The sequence below is a fragment of the Myotis brandtii genome, unplaced genomic scaffold (genome assembly GCF_000412655.1).
Source record: "Myotis brandtii unplaced genomic scaffold, ASM41265v1 scaffold519, whole genome shotgun sequence".
Taxonomy (NCBI): domain Eukaryota; kingdom Metazoa; phylum Chordata; class Mammalia; order Chiroptera; family Vespertilionidae; genus Myotis; species Myotis brandtii.
The window spans coordinates 740,819-757,946 of record NW_005369782.1 but is presented as its reverse complement, the minus strand read 5'-3'; the positions used below and the strand labels follow the sequence as shown (position 1 = coordinate 757,946).

The following is a 17,128-nucleotide window of genomic DNA, read 5'->3' as shown; positions in this document are numbered from 1 at the left end:
GAACCTGGGACCCTTCAGTCCACGGGCTAATGCTCTATCCACTGAGCAAAACAGGCTGCAGCTTAATTCACTTATTTTTAATCTATATGTGTCTTTATATTTAAAGTGGGTTTTGTTTTTGATTCACCCTCATAATCTGTCTTTTAATTGGTGCATTTATGCCACTGACTTTCAGAGTGCTTACTGATAGAGTTACTACCATATCAGACAGCTTCTGCGGCTTCTGGGGCAGGTGTGCCTTGTCGCCCCGGGACCTGCCCATCTTCTGGGGCAGGTGTGCCTTGCCGCTGGGGACCCGCCAATGGGGTCCCGGGGCTGCCGGCCTGCCCTGGATGGCGGCGCGCTGGCAGTTGGCACTGTCCCGCCCTGCCTGCAGTATGCAAATTAGCCGCCATCTTTGTTGGCAGTTAATTTGCATATCACACTGATTAGCCCGTGGGAGGTATAGCAAAGGTATGGTCAATTACCATGTTTCTCTATTATTAGATAGGCTATCTAAATGTGTGATTCTTTGTCCAAAAAATGAGCAAGTTCAAAAATTAAATGAAGAAATTTTGGATATACTCATGGAGATTTTCACACTTATTTGAGTGATGATTCCATTGATTCCGGCCAGGGCTGAAAAGAAAAATTTTCCCATCAAATTTCTTAATAGTATTACTCCTTCAGGAATGCTGTGTCATAAATTAAAATTGAAAGTGGGTGCAATCATCATGCTACTGAGAAATCTTAATAGTAAATGGGGTCTTTGTAATGGTACTAGATTTATTATCAAAAGATTGCAACCTAACATTATCAAAGCTGAAATATTAACAGGATCTACAGAAGGAGAGGTTCTGATTCCAAGAATTGATTTGTCCCCATCTGACACTGGGCTCCCATTTAAATTAATTCGAAGACAGTTTCCCGTGATGCCAGCATTTGCAATGACTATTAACAAATCACAAGGACAAACTCTAGACAGAGTAGGAATATTCCTACCTGAACCTGTTTTTGCACGTGGTCAGTTATACGTTGCTTCTCTCGAGTTTGAAGAGCATGTGATATTAAAGTTGTAAATACTTCGTCACAAGGGAAATTAGTCAAGCACTCTGAAAGTGTTTTCACTCTTAATGTAGTATACAGGGAGATATTAGAATAAGTTTAATCAATTTATCACTCATTGTTTGTATCAGTGTTGTTTTTACATCATGTTGTTTTTATATCATGTCTTTATTGTTGTTATATCATGTTGTGATTATTAACAAATTTATATATTATTGTCATATACATTTTACTAATTTTCTTTCATCTCTGACATTTCTATTATAGAGAAAGGGCAAATAGCAATATTAAATATTTCCTCTAATTAATTCCCTTTTAATGTGCATGAATTTTGTGCACCGGGCCACTAGTATAATATAAAACATTATATCCAAAAATCTTAGAATACATATTATTTTAAGGTTCACCATTCAACATTTACCAAAACTGACCATTCAATTGATCACAAATTTCCAAAGATTGAAATAATATGGAGTATGAATTAAGCCAGAAATCAATTACATAAAGATAAAAAACAATTTTGCAAATTCTTATAATTTAAGGAACACACTCTGAATGATCCATGAGGCAAGCTAAATAACAGTAGACTTTAGAAAATATTTTGAGATAAATTCTAATGGAAATACAACATATCAAAACACAGGATATTGTGAAAGCAAATATTTCTGGGAAATTTATAGCTCTAAATATATTAAAAATTTCACAGAAAGATTGGCTATTAGTATTCCCAGGAACCAGCGGGGAGGGGGAATGTTGAAGCAGCCTTTCAGACATTGGACAACTGGCAGCAAAGGAGGGATGACTGAGGGAGGGAAACAAGGTGACCCTTCAGTTGCCCTGCCTGCCTAGATTTAAGCGCTGGATGACATTGCAGGAGTAGAAGCTGAAGCAGAGCAGTCTTTCTGAGGTAGGGAGACCAAGACAAGTTGAGTAAAACTGAGATGGCTTGAATTTTCAGGGCAGAGTATCAGTGAAGAAGAAGGTGTGTAGATAAAAAAAAAGTCCAGAAATCAGCATACAGATCCCTTTATGTTTATTGTTGAACACTAAGCTTAACAATGCCCAACACTAGCACAAGAATGGGAAACATTTAACTTCCATCCAGCCATAGTGGAGAGTCCTCACTCAGAAGTCCTCACTCAGAACTCCTGACATTCATTGGGATCTCAGGAAGGTTACACCTTGTGTAAGTAGGGTTAAGCTAGCCTGATGGTAAAATCTACACTAGACGCAACAACAACAACAAAAACAACACGAAAAAACTTACAAACCAACCCCAGCAGTATGAAGTTGATTTTCAAGTAACTTAACTCTCTGTCAGGACAAAGTCCCTATTGGTCAGAACAAAGTCCAAGTGTGTTATTTCAGGTCATCCAAGATGCACGTGCAAAAATAGATTTACAAGAGATCTATTTGGGGAAATGCCTGTGAGAGTTGAAATAGGAAGCCAGAGGAGGAAGTCTTCAGACAGATGTATGTCTTCCCCCTTTGGAAGAAAGAAGAAGTTGGAAGTAGCCAGAATCTCAGACTGCAACACAATTCCAAGAAAGTTAAGGGTCAGGCTGATGAAAAACTCCCAAGCCAAAGTTGCCCCTTAAAGCAGTCCCCTTGCACACACAAATGGGCCTGCATCCGTGTACCTGCTCTGCTCATTGTTCTGATGGAAAAGCCTCATGGGAACTGTAGCCTTGGCATGAAAATACTAGTGTTTTCAGAGGGCAGCAGACAGGGCTCTCAGCCAATTGAGCTTCCCTCAGCAGAAGACCTGGGTGGTGCACTTGCAAGGCTGCCATAGCCCATCATTCTACTGAGTACTATTCAGGGAGATAGACCTCCGTGATTCCTATAACAGGCCCATTTTCTTGAGAATAAACTTACCATAGGGACGTTGGTTAGTAGGATGAACTACATCCATTGTCACTGATCTCAGGACTGCAAGTGGTTCTCATCCTCTTCCTCCTCCACTATCCCACTTGGGAATCCCTTCACACTTACCAATCACTTCAGGAGTTCTTGGTGGTTTACCTGGTCATGTGATGCAAACTTTCATTTCTCAGGGGTCTGAAACCTTAGTAACCACATCCTTCTTGGACTGAGTTTGCCATGTGCGTCTGATCAGTTATAGTGGGACAAAGGAGCAACAGGAGGAACCAAGTGGCTCACCAGGGATCCACACATACCCCTCCCTGTCCCACTGTGGAGGAGCCCAACCTCCTGCTCATGGTGGTCAATTACTCTGTGGATATGGTGACTCCTCATTTGCACATCCCTGGGCACAAGGAGTACAAAGTGCTCTAGTGGCAACCACTTCTTGTGGTTCAGTGAGACCCGCTGGGAAGAGTATGCCCCCTGTGGGAACCAAGACCTCTAAGTTTACAGAGGGCAGAGTTGCAAGAAAGCACAAATTCTTCCAATAAAAAGTCACTGGGAGTGTTGTAAATGAAGCCACTCTTTTTGCCACTATACAGTGGGGCCTTGACTTACGAGTGTCCCGACTAACGAGTTTTTCAAGATACTAGCCATCTCTCGGCCAATTTTTTGCTTTGAGTTGTGAGCTAAAATTCAGGTTACGGAGTCAGCTTCAGATACCCCACCGCTAGTTGGCGCAGCAAAAGTCACAGTGAATGCCACAACATCAGCCCAGCATCACGTGTCTCACTCGTTCACTTTTTGATTTGACATACGAGTAATTTGAGTTACGAGCTCCGTCACAGAACGAATTAAACTCGTAAGTCAAGGCCTCACTGTATTTGACTCTCATAATTCTTTTGTACTAGAAAGTTCCCAATTTAATGAATCCACTGTATTCATAATGTTGCCCCTAAGCTCATACTTTAACTGCCTTTAGAAGACCATCGTAGCATTCTATGAGTGGCTGCAGGTACGAGGCTGCAGTTCTGTGTGTGATAAGACCAGGGGATCCCTTGGCCATGTGTCCACTCTTGCACCTTCATCATTATGAATTGGTTGAAAACTGTGTAAGTCCTTTATGTGATGCTGGCTGAGGCTCTGCAGGTAATAAAGGTAAACTCATACCTGGACTAGGCTCTATCCCTGTAAGAACAAACTACTGGCCCTTCCAGGATAAAAGAGGCCCATTAGAGTTGACTTGCAACATGAGACCATTTAATCTACTTGAAGAACGGTGCCACACTGAGGGCTCAGTGATGGTCTCTATAGCTGACAGCATGGACATGAGACTGCGTTAGCTAGCTCAGCCTTAGTAAATGAGAGTCCATATGTTGAGCCCATTTATAACTTCCAGCTCTGCCACTCCAGCTGCTTCATTCATGGGTTCATTGTGTCAGTTCAGGGTCTGACAAACAAAGCCGGGCTGGTAACAATCTCCACTGGCCAAGTGCTAAGTACCCCATCCATGATGATTGCCTTCTAGTGGGCGTTAAGGTGTGAAATACAAATCTTAAAGCTCTATGTCCACTCCCATATGTCTGTCGACATACCTCTACACCAGACTTCGTTGTAATTTTCCAGTCTTTTTCCATCCAGTCCCTGAACAAATTGCCAAGCCATTAGCCACTGCCCAGGAAAGTATACATATTCTCACCTAGAACCAGTTCTCCACACAAAGCAGATGACCAGGTATGCCATTCACAGCTCTGTTTATTAGAAATATTTGCCCTTTCTATTGTCCTTCAAGGCCACTCATGGACATAGCTATAATGTAGTCAATTGTGTCTGATCCTCTTTCCAAATTGGGATTGAAAAGAACACCTTTACCAGATCATTGGGTACATACTATGTACCTGAGCCCTTTTTTGTCGCTAGTAGTGAACGATACCACATCTGCACAGCACCTGAAATCAGGGCTAATACTAGGTTATACCTGCACTAATCTACATCCATTCTGTCCATTTTCTTCAAAGCCCAGACTGGCAAAGTGAATGGAAAAATCATGATGACCACCAATAAGCTCCACCTCCCCCATCCTAGCCAAATGTTTATGATTTCCTATCTTGGCTGGGATAAGGAGGAGTTTCAGAGATTTCCATTTGGCTTTCCCCACTATGATAACTCTTACCTCATGTGCGAAAAGCTTTATTTGTGTTACAATCATTTCCCATTACACACTGAGGCATTGTAGATATGAACAACTGTGGGTCCATAGACTCAATGTGTCCACTGTGAGCCAGACTTTAGCCAGTACCACAGGGCCTGGTCCCTATGAGCCCCTACTTTAAGGGAGTATCACTATACTGCTTTGGGTTCCCAGATATCACTGTCAACTCAGATCTTATGTCCATTAGTCCTTGAAATGTCTGGATAGTACCCTTTTTCAGTGTATTATCACCTAGCAATTGGCCACACAAAGAACTTGGAGATTCATCACAGTATACGCCTGCCACTGAGTAACAGGCTCCTTCCTCTGAAGGACCCTCTTCCATCTGAAGGACCCTCTTCCAACTCTCTTGGGTCTTGGAACTGAACAAGGGATTGTGGCATTTCATTGGGGCCAATGCCCTCACCCTCCTCCTTTTCCATTTTTGCCTTCCTGCTTATAGATGTTAAGTAGTATTTTTATTACTTGCCCATCAATTTTGGCTGTAGGAGTGTTATATTCAATCAAAAATCTCCCAAACACTCCAAGGGTCAAACCCCCTTCACTGCCCCTCCAGTTGTGACAGTAATTATGGCCTCTTGGCTTTGGGTAGGTAAGCACCAGTCTTCTATTACTTCAGAGCCAATCACCCTGAATGACATTAGGAAGCCCAGTTCTGTGAGCACCTCATGCACAATCAGTCCTGAACTAAAAGGAGAGCCAACACTGAACCCATGATGCTCAAGCCTCTCACAGGCACATTCTTGGTGGCCTTGGTGAATCGTGTGTCTTCTGGGCCTTGCTTTGGAACAAAATCACGTGGTGAGTTTTCTAGCCTCACAATATATGCAGTCTAGCATGACCACTTCTCTCAGCATCTTTATTACTTCTACAATTTACCGGGACAACTTGAGGATTTTCACTTCACTCAGTGTTGGACATAACAATATCAGACTTCATACCCTATCAGTGAATTTATCCCATCCCCTGGGGTTCTTGCTAAGATGATAAATCCTGTGTCCCAATAAAATACCCCTAAATAAATAAGTTTTATTTCTGTAATCTTATATTCTGGTCCCCTAAATAAAGCACCCTCAAAATCCAATGCCAGGAATACTCCCCTGGCTCCTGGTGGTACATGCTATTTTGTGTAGCTCCTTTCATGTATAATCTTTTTCTTCTTTTATCAGGCCCAGCACTTTTCAACTGAGGTTATGCTGGATTAACTCAAGTCATCTGCCTAGCAGCCAGGAAAGAAGATAAGACATCTCATGAGGGGACACCTACCTATTGCCTTGTTGAGGAATAAAATAGATGAGTAAAACTGGGGGTATTTTTCTCCACAGTCAACTGCCTTGTTCCTACCCCAGCACCTATCCCCCACTCAAACTATTCTGTAAGCTTTATGCCTTGAGGAACAGAGACTATAAACAATTCATCAAAATAAATATGAGAAAAAAGGTTGGTGATTGGCTTTTGCGTTTTCAAGGATCAAAATCATGGCATAAAACTTAGGATTAGAGGGATGCTAAATTCCTCCTTGCACTACCCTCTCCAAACTCACTCAAAGAAAGAAGAATAGCCAAGACCGGTTTGGCTCAGTGGATAGAGCGTCGGCCTGTGGACTGAGGGGTCCCAGGTTCGATTCCGGTCAAGGGCATGTACCTGGGTTGCGGGCACATCCCCAGTGGGAGATGTGCAGGAGGCAGCTGATCAATGTTTCTCTCTCATCGGTGTTTCTAGCTCTCTATCTCTCTCCCTTCCTCTCTGTAAAAAATTAATAAAATATGTTTTTTAAAAAAAGAAAGAAGAATAAACAATCTCAGCACTAGGTGAGCAGAAAATAAATCACAGTTGGAGAGAAAGCGAAAGAGATAACTGCTGCTGAGGGTTTCAGAAGAGAGATTCAACATTCTAAATTAGAGCATAATAGAACCCCTATAAAAAAATGTATGTGTGCTAAGAATGGAGAAGCCGGTACCCTACCTCCTATCTGGTTATCTTGAGAAAGCTCCATTGTGTTGTTTGGACACTATGGCATTATAAATTGGAGTAGAAATATCTGCACTGAGTAACTAGACAGATGGATCCGAAACTACTTCACAGACATTATGGGCCACAGGATCAAGCTAATGGTTTTCTGGCTGTGATTGAAAACATTTGGGAAATGACCCCAAGAGCTGACAGACCTTCTTGGCCTAAGATGCAGTGTGAACTCTTTGAAGAGGTACTGGAGGGAAATGCAGACACCTCATCATGTGTAAGCACGGAGGGTGATGTCAGTAAAGGCCAAAAAATAACAGGGTTAACTCAGTTCATGCTAGCTGTGGACAGATGCCCATCAAGAATCAGATGTATCCCCCAAGGCTATGACATGACTTAAGTTCCTTGGGGCTTAGCTGCAATCCTGAGTAGAAGAGAAAATGTTGTATTAAATCATTTTAAAGCATAATGTCTGTATACCTAGAAAATGACTGAGGTTAAGGGGTGTTCATGTGCCACCTGGCAAAACGAGAACTTAAGACATAAATTAAGTTCAGTTATGGAAAAATAAAGTCATTTTCCCACACACCTAAGTATGTGACCTAAAAGCTAATACAGCAACACCAAAGGGGAAGGGAGCCTAAAGCAAACTATCTGTCTTCAGTTCTTTTAACACAACCTGCAAGGCACTGTAAGATTAGGGAGACATTTATCAAATTATACCCTGTGGAACACTAGTTCCATAGGATAGGAATTGATGTTAGGAAAGAAACAAAGTTGGAAGGTTTCTTCAGTTACCAGATTCTCAAAGCCATTCCTATGTGAATGTTTAGTGCAACTCTGTACACAGATGAATTGATCTGGCCCATGTGGCAGCCTTGTGATATATGGCCCAGATCCCCCTTCAAGGAAGGACTTACTCCTCATTTGCTGGGGGTACTGTCCACAGGCAGCCTGCAGCTACCAGCCCTCTCTGGGAATTGCCTCAGCTGCACAGAACCACCTCACCTACGCACACTCCTTCATGGGGTTGCCCATATTCAGTGACTTTTCAGTGCAAAGCTCAAAGTTGTTTTTTTACCCATCTAAGGACAACTCTGAAGGTCATTCCAACTCCAGAGCTCCATGGTGTTGGCCATGGTGGCTGTTGGAGCTGCATTACAAATCAGCCTCTCTCCTCACCCAATCAAGTGTTGGGCCCAAGAGCTCTTCTTAATAAACACCTTGCAGGTTAAACTGTATCTCAGAATCTGAATCCTGGAGAACCCAGTCTGAGATGTCCCCTTTCCCAATTCTGTTTGCCCACCAAATCCTTTCTTCACAGACTACTTAACAAGCATAAGATTTAAGAAACACATTTTTGGACGCAGATGTAAGAACTGGGTAAGTACTTGTGTGGGGAGTGGGGGAGAGTCGCCCAAGTCTTGAACACCACCCTATGGATTCCTCTAAAATTTGAAACCAGCCCTATTTTGAGATATAACTGTCTAATTCTTAAAGTACTACAAGAATTCATTATTTATTGAGACAGATGGAGAGAATCTAAATATTATACAACCTACACAAACATTTTTTATTTTTCCTCTAAGAATGCTTAAATCTCTAAGGTGGGGTCAGTGTTGTATAAAATGCAATCATTTCTGTCTGGCAAATGCAAATATTTTGCATTCACAGCTGCTTTGGGATGTTTAGTGAAAGAAGAAAAGGGAAAAGCATAAGGAAAACCTTTGAAAATCAGTTTCCAAGAAATAAAAACTAGGCAGTAGGATTTTTACAAAACTAAAACATCTTCAGAACTAGAGAATACCAGACAAGTCTGAGGGGTTATAATACACTTAACTTATTCAAATATTTTTGTTTGGCAAGCCAGTGACTAACATCATTTCAAGATATAACTGTGCTACCAAAAACCATGAAATGACTATTTTTTTACACATCTTTGAAATAATCATTTTATTGTAATACTACTTTGAAACAAGGGGCTGGATCGACAGACTAACACTGATACGATCAGAGACAGTGAACTCAGGCTGCATGATCAGCATAGAGCAATTTCCAGATAAAATGAGATGCGTGCAGCCTCTACTAACACGGCTTGGGGAGGAGCTTGTTTCAGCTCACTTGAATAAGCCACTGTCTATGGCTCACAAGGGTCCCGTTCTTAATGAGGTGGTGCATAGCAGCAGCACACTGTGAATCCAAATAGCAGATGGCAACACTGTTGAGTAGGCTGGCAGTCTGATGTCTAGCCACCAACTGGCAGCAATCATTATTAAACTGATTCATGTGCCCAGGGAAAGTCTTCCTGCGAGTCTTAGCACATGTGAGCAGTGAGAAGCAAATGATCTGCTCTTGCTATCTTTTGTAGATACTACCTATATTTTAAAAAATATTATTTCCCAAGGCAATGCACACAACAACATGGCACAATGTGTGAACTGGAGGCCTTATTCCTTTCCCATAGACTCATATATCTTTAAACATGATAGCTATAATTTCTGTCTGGTGAATAGCGTTTATTAGAAGAAAATGGCTTCATAGCATGCACCCTATGGACACACGGCAAATATTCAATGACAGGCAAGCACTTACAGATTCTCCAAATAAATGTTCTGTGTAAATGGTATTGTGAATCTAATGACAACATATTCTGTCTCACATAATGAAGCTATGGCCCCAATTGCTCATGGTCCTTCTATCCGAGGCAGGTAACTCATCCCTGGGTGAAAAGCTTGTTATTATCACACTTGGCTAAAAAAAGCAGATAAAGATGGCTACTAGTTTTAGAAAACTGTTCTCATCCAAGGACCTTTCACAAGAAAAAAATCTTGATGAGATTCATTTTTTAGATCATCTCTTTATAAATCAAAATGATAAGCAAATAGCATATTTTTTATTTTCAAACATTGAAAGGATTTACTATTGATCACCAATAAGCTAAATCTTAATAAATAAGATTTAAGCCAAGGCTTTATGGAACAATAAAACCTTACTTCATCACTTACAACATACTTGCATTTAAATTAAAAAACAAAACAATCCAGCAGTTCTCTAAATCTTCATTAAGTTTGTTTTCTAAAATTAAGATAGTAGATTTATTTTATGTCATGTGCTTATAATAACAAGGAGAAAAACTACAGCCAAACGTCTGCAATCACAGATTTTATTACATACTAGAGGCCCAGTGAATAAAATTCATGCACAGGTGGGGGTGTCCCTCAACCCGGCCTGCACCCTCTTCAATCTGGCACCCCTTGGGGGATGTCCGACTGCTGGGGGATGACCAGCAGTCAGACATTCCTCTCACAATATGGGACCACTGGCTCCTAACCACTCACCTGCCTTCCAGCCTGATCACCCCCTAACTGCTCCCCTGCCAGCCCAATCGTCCCCAACTGCCCTCCCCTGCCACAACCCGCCTCCTCCACCAGGACCTTCCTCCTCCACACTGCACAGAGCCGCGGGACCCCCCCCCAGCCTTACCAAAGGAGCGACCCCCTAGCCCAGGGGTGGGCAAACTTTTTGACTCCAGGGCCACAATGGGTTCTTAAACTGGACCGAAGGGCCGGAACAAAAGCATGGATGGAGGGTTTGTGTGAACTAATATAAATTCAAAGTAAACATCATTACATAAAAGGGTACGGTCTTTTTTTTTTTTAGTTTTATTCATTTCAAACTGGCCGGATCCTGCCCGCGGGCCTTAGTTTGCCCACGGCTGAGCCCCACCTCCGCTGTGCGGGCAGCCATCTTGTGGTGGCCATCTTGTGATGATGTCATGCGAGGGCGTTGTGTGAGGGCGTGATGCCACCTATGCTTTTATTATATAGGATTCTTTTTTTTTTGGTAATTATTTAATGAAAGCAAAATTTTAAACTTTTTTAAAAGAAGTGTCAAAATCTTCCTGAATGTATTCGCTTTGATTCTAGCAATTTGAAAAACCAATTTAAGCTGAAATATCATTTATAACCTCCAGAGAGAGCTTGTGTCCTGTGTCAAACATGAAGGTGATTCTTTTCTAAATTCGCTACCCTAGCCCCAATCATAAAGCTCAAAAGCATCACACCCCATCTCTCAAATCTCTCCACATTCTCCCCAAACAGGAAATCAAATGCCAGAAGTCATCATGCACTTTAATATTTAAGATCACAAAAACCCAAGTCACTTAGAGGTTGTCTCTTTGTTACTTTATGAGAAATCAATTATGCCAATGTTAGAAGATAAGATGTCCCTCTCTTGTCTGGAAAAATAAATGTCGTGTTAAAAGATGTCTGTGAAATGGTAGCAAGGGAGATCCTTAAAATAGCTGGAAATCCTCAGAATATTGAACAACTTATCAGACCAATAAGAGTTGTATTTTTATTCAAACATTATAAAATGCTGGATATTAGGAAAATGAGATAGGATGGTGAATTTTTGTCCCTGGTTATCAAGCCATATGCAATGTTAAGTATAAAAAAAAATCCAGCAATAAATAGGCTAGTTCAAAGGACATATTTCAGGCATTCTGATGCAATGGTAAAAACTAGGAGCATAAGTATAGCAGTACTAACAATGCTCAATTTAAATAAGTCAACCACTTTATCAAAAGATGAATGTTCTCTTTCAGAACAGAAGACTTCTAGCAATTATGAGCTAAGGATGCATGTGCTGAGTAGTTATTTTCTGTTCTCCTGTGTCTCACTAAAGCTGCCCTTATCAAAGACCCCACTCACCGCCCGCCTCACCCCGATATCCATTTTGCCAAAATCAAAGTTTCATTCTCCAGGTATCTCTTTAACTCTCAGAGGAATTTAATGCAATTGATCACTACCACCATCTTAAAACACTTTCTTGGCTTGGATTCAAGGCAGCAGCACATATGCCTGGTTTTCCTTCTCCCTTACTGTGGTTCATTGTCTCTTCAGCTCCTCATCAAAATCCTGCCCTCTTGGCATCTGAATGTTCGTAGATATTCTCTTGTGTACATTCTGATATCCAAATGAACTTGGACGTTCTGCTATGTACACTCCACTGAGCACAGGGACTGTGTGTGTCTGATTAACTGCACAATGCTTAGTACATAGTGAACACAAATATTTGTTGAAGGAATGAATAGATACTGGAACAACATACCTAGTTTGAATAGATATGTGTAAGTACAATAATGATGGCCTGGCAATTAAATAGTTTCTGACTATTATTTTTTGAAGTAGTTATAAATATCATAATTCTCATCTTTTTAGAATGGGAAATTGAAGCTTAGAACGATCAAGTAACTTGCCCAATAGCATGCAGCTACTAAGTGTCAGAGTTGAGATTTGTGTTCTTCCTGTTCTAGTCCAAAGGCCATGCTATTAACTCAGTGCTGTACTTATTGCAATAAGTAAGAGAAAACAAAGAATAAGAACTTGAGTTCAGCTCACCTGTCTTCTGGCCCTCTGCTACAACAATCCGATCTTGAAGTTGATGGCTGTGATGATAGCAGCACTACAAATGCGATTCTTCTCACATTCAAAAGGAAAAGGATCTGACTCCTCATTTATAAAATTGAAATAAAAACACTCTCAGTCTACCTTCCATAGATTGTGTTTTTTTTAGGCTAAAGTAAGATAATGGGTATGTAAAATATAAATCACTATACAAAAAATAATGGATAATTTCCATTCATGATTACTACTGAGAGGTATTAAAAAAAAGAGCTAAAGTGGAGAGGCAGAAAGTCGCCTTACCAACAGGAACAGACAGGAGCAGGAAAGGAGTCAAGAAAGAGCAAGAGCCCTGGCCAGGTAGCTCAGTTGGTTAGCATGTTGTCCCAATAGGTCAAAGTTTTGGGTTCGATCCTCAATCAGGGCACATACAAGAATCAACCAATGAATGCCTAAATAAGTGAGACAAAATATCAATGTTTCTCTCTCTCTCTCTCTCTCTCTCTCTCTCTCTCTCTCTCTCTCCTTTCTAAAAAGCAATAAATAATTTTTTAAAGTGCTAGAACATCCTTTATTTACCTAGTTCTGTCAATTAGGGAAATGAATGGAAAGAGAGGTAATGTTCTCCAGCTTCCAGCTAAAGTGTAATGAACACCCACTACATAATTACAAAAATAAAAGCTCATTAACTTAGCCATACTATGTATTTTTTAACAAAAAAGTAAATCATAAGGACAAAAATCTGCTGATGCTGTGAAACAAAACTAGCAATTCTGCACTTAATTTGTTTTGCACCTGTGTGGTTTTACCTTCCATTGACTCTAGAGACATTGCAATTAGCAAATCCCAGGGATGGCTGGAGATAAAGTAGGCAAGAGATGTTAGGTTAATGAGGCAGCATAGAAGAAGGCAATCCTGTGACCTGCCGTTCCTCGGAATATACAGGTCTTTAAACTGTAATCAGGTAGCACAGTTAGTAATACTTCCCAAATTCCCTTTCACCACTGGATTCCAGGTTGTACTATTCAATCATTATAGAAAACGGTGACCAGGATGAACTTAAATTCTGGGACTTCACTTAAAAGCTTAGTAAGAGTCCCTTCTTCCTTTGTTAGCGATACAGTCATCAGATCTCCATTAGGGGGACATCACTGCAGATACCTAGGTTTCTTGGTCATGTTTGTATCACCACTGTGGACATCACACAAACATTTAACTTAGTTAACCAAAAGTATTTCTTAACCCAAAGAATGTAAGAGGTATGGCCTAGTGGATAGAGCTTTGGAGTTAGATCAATCTTTAAATATAAATTCACATACTTAGCAAATATAAAACTCAGACTCAACCTCAATATGCTCATTAAATAGATATGATCCCTCACAAGGTACAGGGTCAGTTTTCAGTAAAGCATGGCTATTATTGTTATTAAAGTTGTTAATCAGTGAAATGATGATTTCAAAGTTGGCTATAACTTTTTTACTAGGTTTCTTTTATTTTAATAAAAAAAAGAGATCCATGTGTGTTTACATAAAACCTTTTCTAGAGAGTTAAGAATTCATGCAACAATCACTTCCTAGTTCTCTTTTAACTTTAATTGTTAATTAATAAAACATTAAAGGACATTAATTTTAAAAAGTGAGTCTAGGGTCTAGGGAAAAATACAAAAGTAAGTATAATATAGACTCCATTCTAGAGACTAAAAATACAGAATAATTTTTAAAAAATAAGTATCACAAAAGAGGCATAAATAAAATATGGGATTTCAGATTACATAGTTTTCTTCCTTAAGAATCTAGAAAAATACCATGAAAGAAACGATATATGATATTTCTTAAAGTAAGCACAAAATTTAGATATGCAGAGATCGAGGAGGAGGCAAACAAATTCATGCATGAATTATGAATGATTCATTCATTTCAAAATCTTCCAATTGCTCTAATTCCTGGAAATCAGCCCTTGTGCGCCTACACCCTAGTGATGGACAGCAAACCCATATGAAAATGAAATGACATGAGTAAGAACATGGAGTGATTCATGATGGCTGAGGGGAACAGTGACTGATAATAAATTTGCAACCGGATTGTGGAAGACTTCAAATGTCAAGGTATTTGGACTTTATTCAAGCCTTTTGGAAACAAGTTTCAAAAACACTATCCCACATTAAAGTTAAAAACAAAAGATAGAGGTCTGGTTCAAGCACAAACTGACCCACAGAACATTGTTAAAAGGTAAACTGAGTCATTTTAAAAATTTTAAGAGTTTATTTGAATATTTATGGATTGGAATCAGATAGCATCAAACTAGAAGTGTTTAGGAGTAGTCTGCTGACAGGAGCCAGGAAAGAATTACATAGAATGAGGAAGCAAAGAAAGGAAATTATTGGATTAGCTGTAGTTTAAGCCTAGTTGGCTGTTGGCTATTTGTGATTGGTTGTCCTTAGTGTTTGAGTTCATAACTTTGAGGCAATTAAAGGCTTAGATTTTGGTTTCCTTATGTAGGACACCAGGGCATTACAGCCACCTCTGTCTAATGGTCTCCTTGTTTAATTACTTTAACAACATGCATATTGTTCAGACTGGTTGGATGGTGTGTAAAGTTCTTTCTAGCAGAGTTTGAAACGTATCCCACGTAAGGAGGTCTGCAAATAGGGATGTAATTTCAATGGTCAGGAGTGATGGAATGAGGACCTAACATGAGACAGAAAGAGAAAATGAGAGATACTGTGATAATGCTTCATGACTATTCACAACTCCGTTGGACCTCCTACCAAGACAGGGAACTTGGTTAAATAAAATAACTCAAATCCTTACCTCTCTCAACATTTGTACTTACAAGGGAGCAAATCTTTCCATTTTAAACTTACACACGAAATAAATAACAAGGTGATTAAAAGTCAGTTAATCTGGAAAACTCTAATGGAAGCCAGAAATGTGCAAGAGAGCAGCCTCCCAAACTCCGTATTCTTTTCCATTCCTACATCCTGTTTGCCGGCCTCCATGATGCCTGTGTCTTCCTCGAGGATTTTCAGTCCTCAAGACTCCTGCCTTGAAGTCTGATCAGGTGAGGAGCACTGCACCCCTTTTATGGCTACATCCAGCAAGGCACATCCTGCGAACTTTCAATCTGTCCCACTTGTGTGATGATATTTTCTTGAAGTGACTAATATTATCTCTATGAGAAAAAGCCCTATCTGTGACTTTTCATTATAAACATATCCACTGGGTACATAACATTATTCAAGAAAACATGAAAGCTTGCAGAACAAGTAAACAGCTGAAAGGGCAGCAAGACAAGATGAATGTTTCCTAATAAAAACATGGGAATACATTTCATTATCTGTGCAAAGTAGAGAGGTTATCCTAAGAGACATATAAGGTTAAAAAAATACCATGAGGGATACACTCACTCACAACTATAGATAAATATATTAACAGTGATATATAAATACCACATTCATCATACTCACATTCCCCAATGCCTGCTCATTTCCACTCTACCACCCCCACTCCACTCTATTATTCATCCAGTTATAAAATCAGAGATGTGGGAAGCACACTTAATCTCCCATACCTAATTATTTAAAATGTTTTGGTTATATCTTACTAACTAAATTTCTTGCATATACCTAATTTTAACCAATGGTTATTTTCTCCTTCTGGTATAGTATAAAGTGCAAACTCCATATTGTGGCAAAAAAAAAAAGCCTATTATATTTAGCCACCTTATAGCCTTACCTTCTATCCTTCTCCTTTATGCACCTATTCACATCCTGTTCCCTCTGTTTGGAATGGGGTGTGACTACCCACCACTACCTGCCCAGTTAGGAAATTATGATCAGATCATCCTGTGAGGTTAGTTTAGGTAGGATTAATTACAGAGCCCCATTTTGTTCACAAGTATCTGATAATTACTTCCCACTACTCAAAGGGAACCACTTTACTAAGATAATGAAAAAGAGGAAATATTCACATTTTCTGAGCTCTGTGCAGAAATATTTTCCAAATAAATATTTGATTAAAATAAAGACATTGCCAGTAAATATCGTCAGTCAAGTCCTGTATTTGAACCTATGCAACTAGCAGTTACATGGGAATTGTTTTATGGTGATTTTTAATGTAGTGCAATTTTTTTAGGACAAAAGGTAAACATACACATACTAAGTGGCTTAAGATACAACACATGTTAGTATTCACCAGGCTTCCATTCTCCATGTCCTTTTCTCCTCTCACTTACTGGTTTTACCCAATCTCTCATCCTTTCCCTACCTCTAAGAATCTTTCTCCGTGTCCTCTGGAAATCATGAACTGGCATCAGCAAAATCACCTATATCTTCAACTTATCCTCTGGTCTCCTTGCCTTGACTGAACCATGGCAGTACCCTGAGAAGACATCTTACCCTTGATCCTCCCCTCTTACTCTCATGGGTTCCTTACTTCCAGGAGGGAAAAATACACAAGGTGATCCTAGAATAGTTTGTCATATATATATAACAAGAAAGGTATCAGAGATCACCAGGGTCATGTCAAAAGGACTCAGGAGCTAACTTAAAGAGGCTCCCAATGGTCAAAAATAGGAACATTTAGGTATCACTAAGAATATAGCTACAATGAATTGAGGCACAACAAATATGTCTAAATCC

The 17,128-nt window shown here is 39.9% G+C and overlaps 1 long non-coding RNA gene across 1 annotated transcript in view; it reads right to left on the bottom strand.

Annotated features, from left to right (window-relative positions):
• Window positions 1-15,911, bottom strand: part of LOC106728012 — a 17,173-nt gene extending 1,262 nt beyond the window's left edge. Inside the window, exons 1-2 of the long non-coding RNA XR_001364244.1 lie at window positions 15,900-15,911; window positions 3,695-3,698 (exon numbers count right to left, since the gene is read on the bottom strand). This is a non-coding gene — a long non-coding RNA (uncharacterized LOC106728012). The remainder of the gene's footprint in view (window positions 1-3,694; window positions 3,699-15,899) is intronic.
• Between the last annotated feature and the right edge of the window lie 1,217 nt (window positions 15,912-17,128).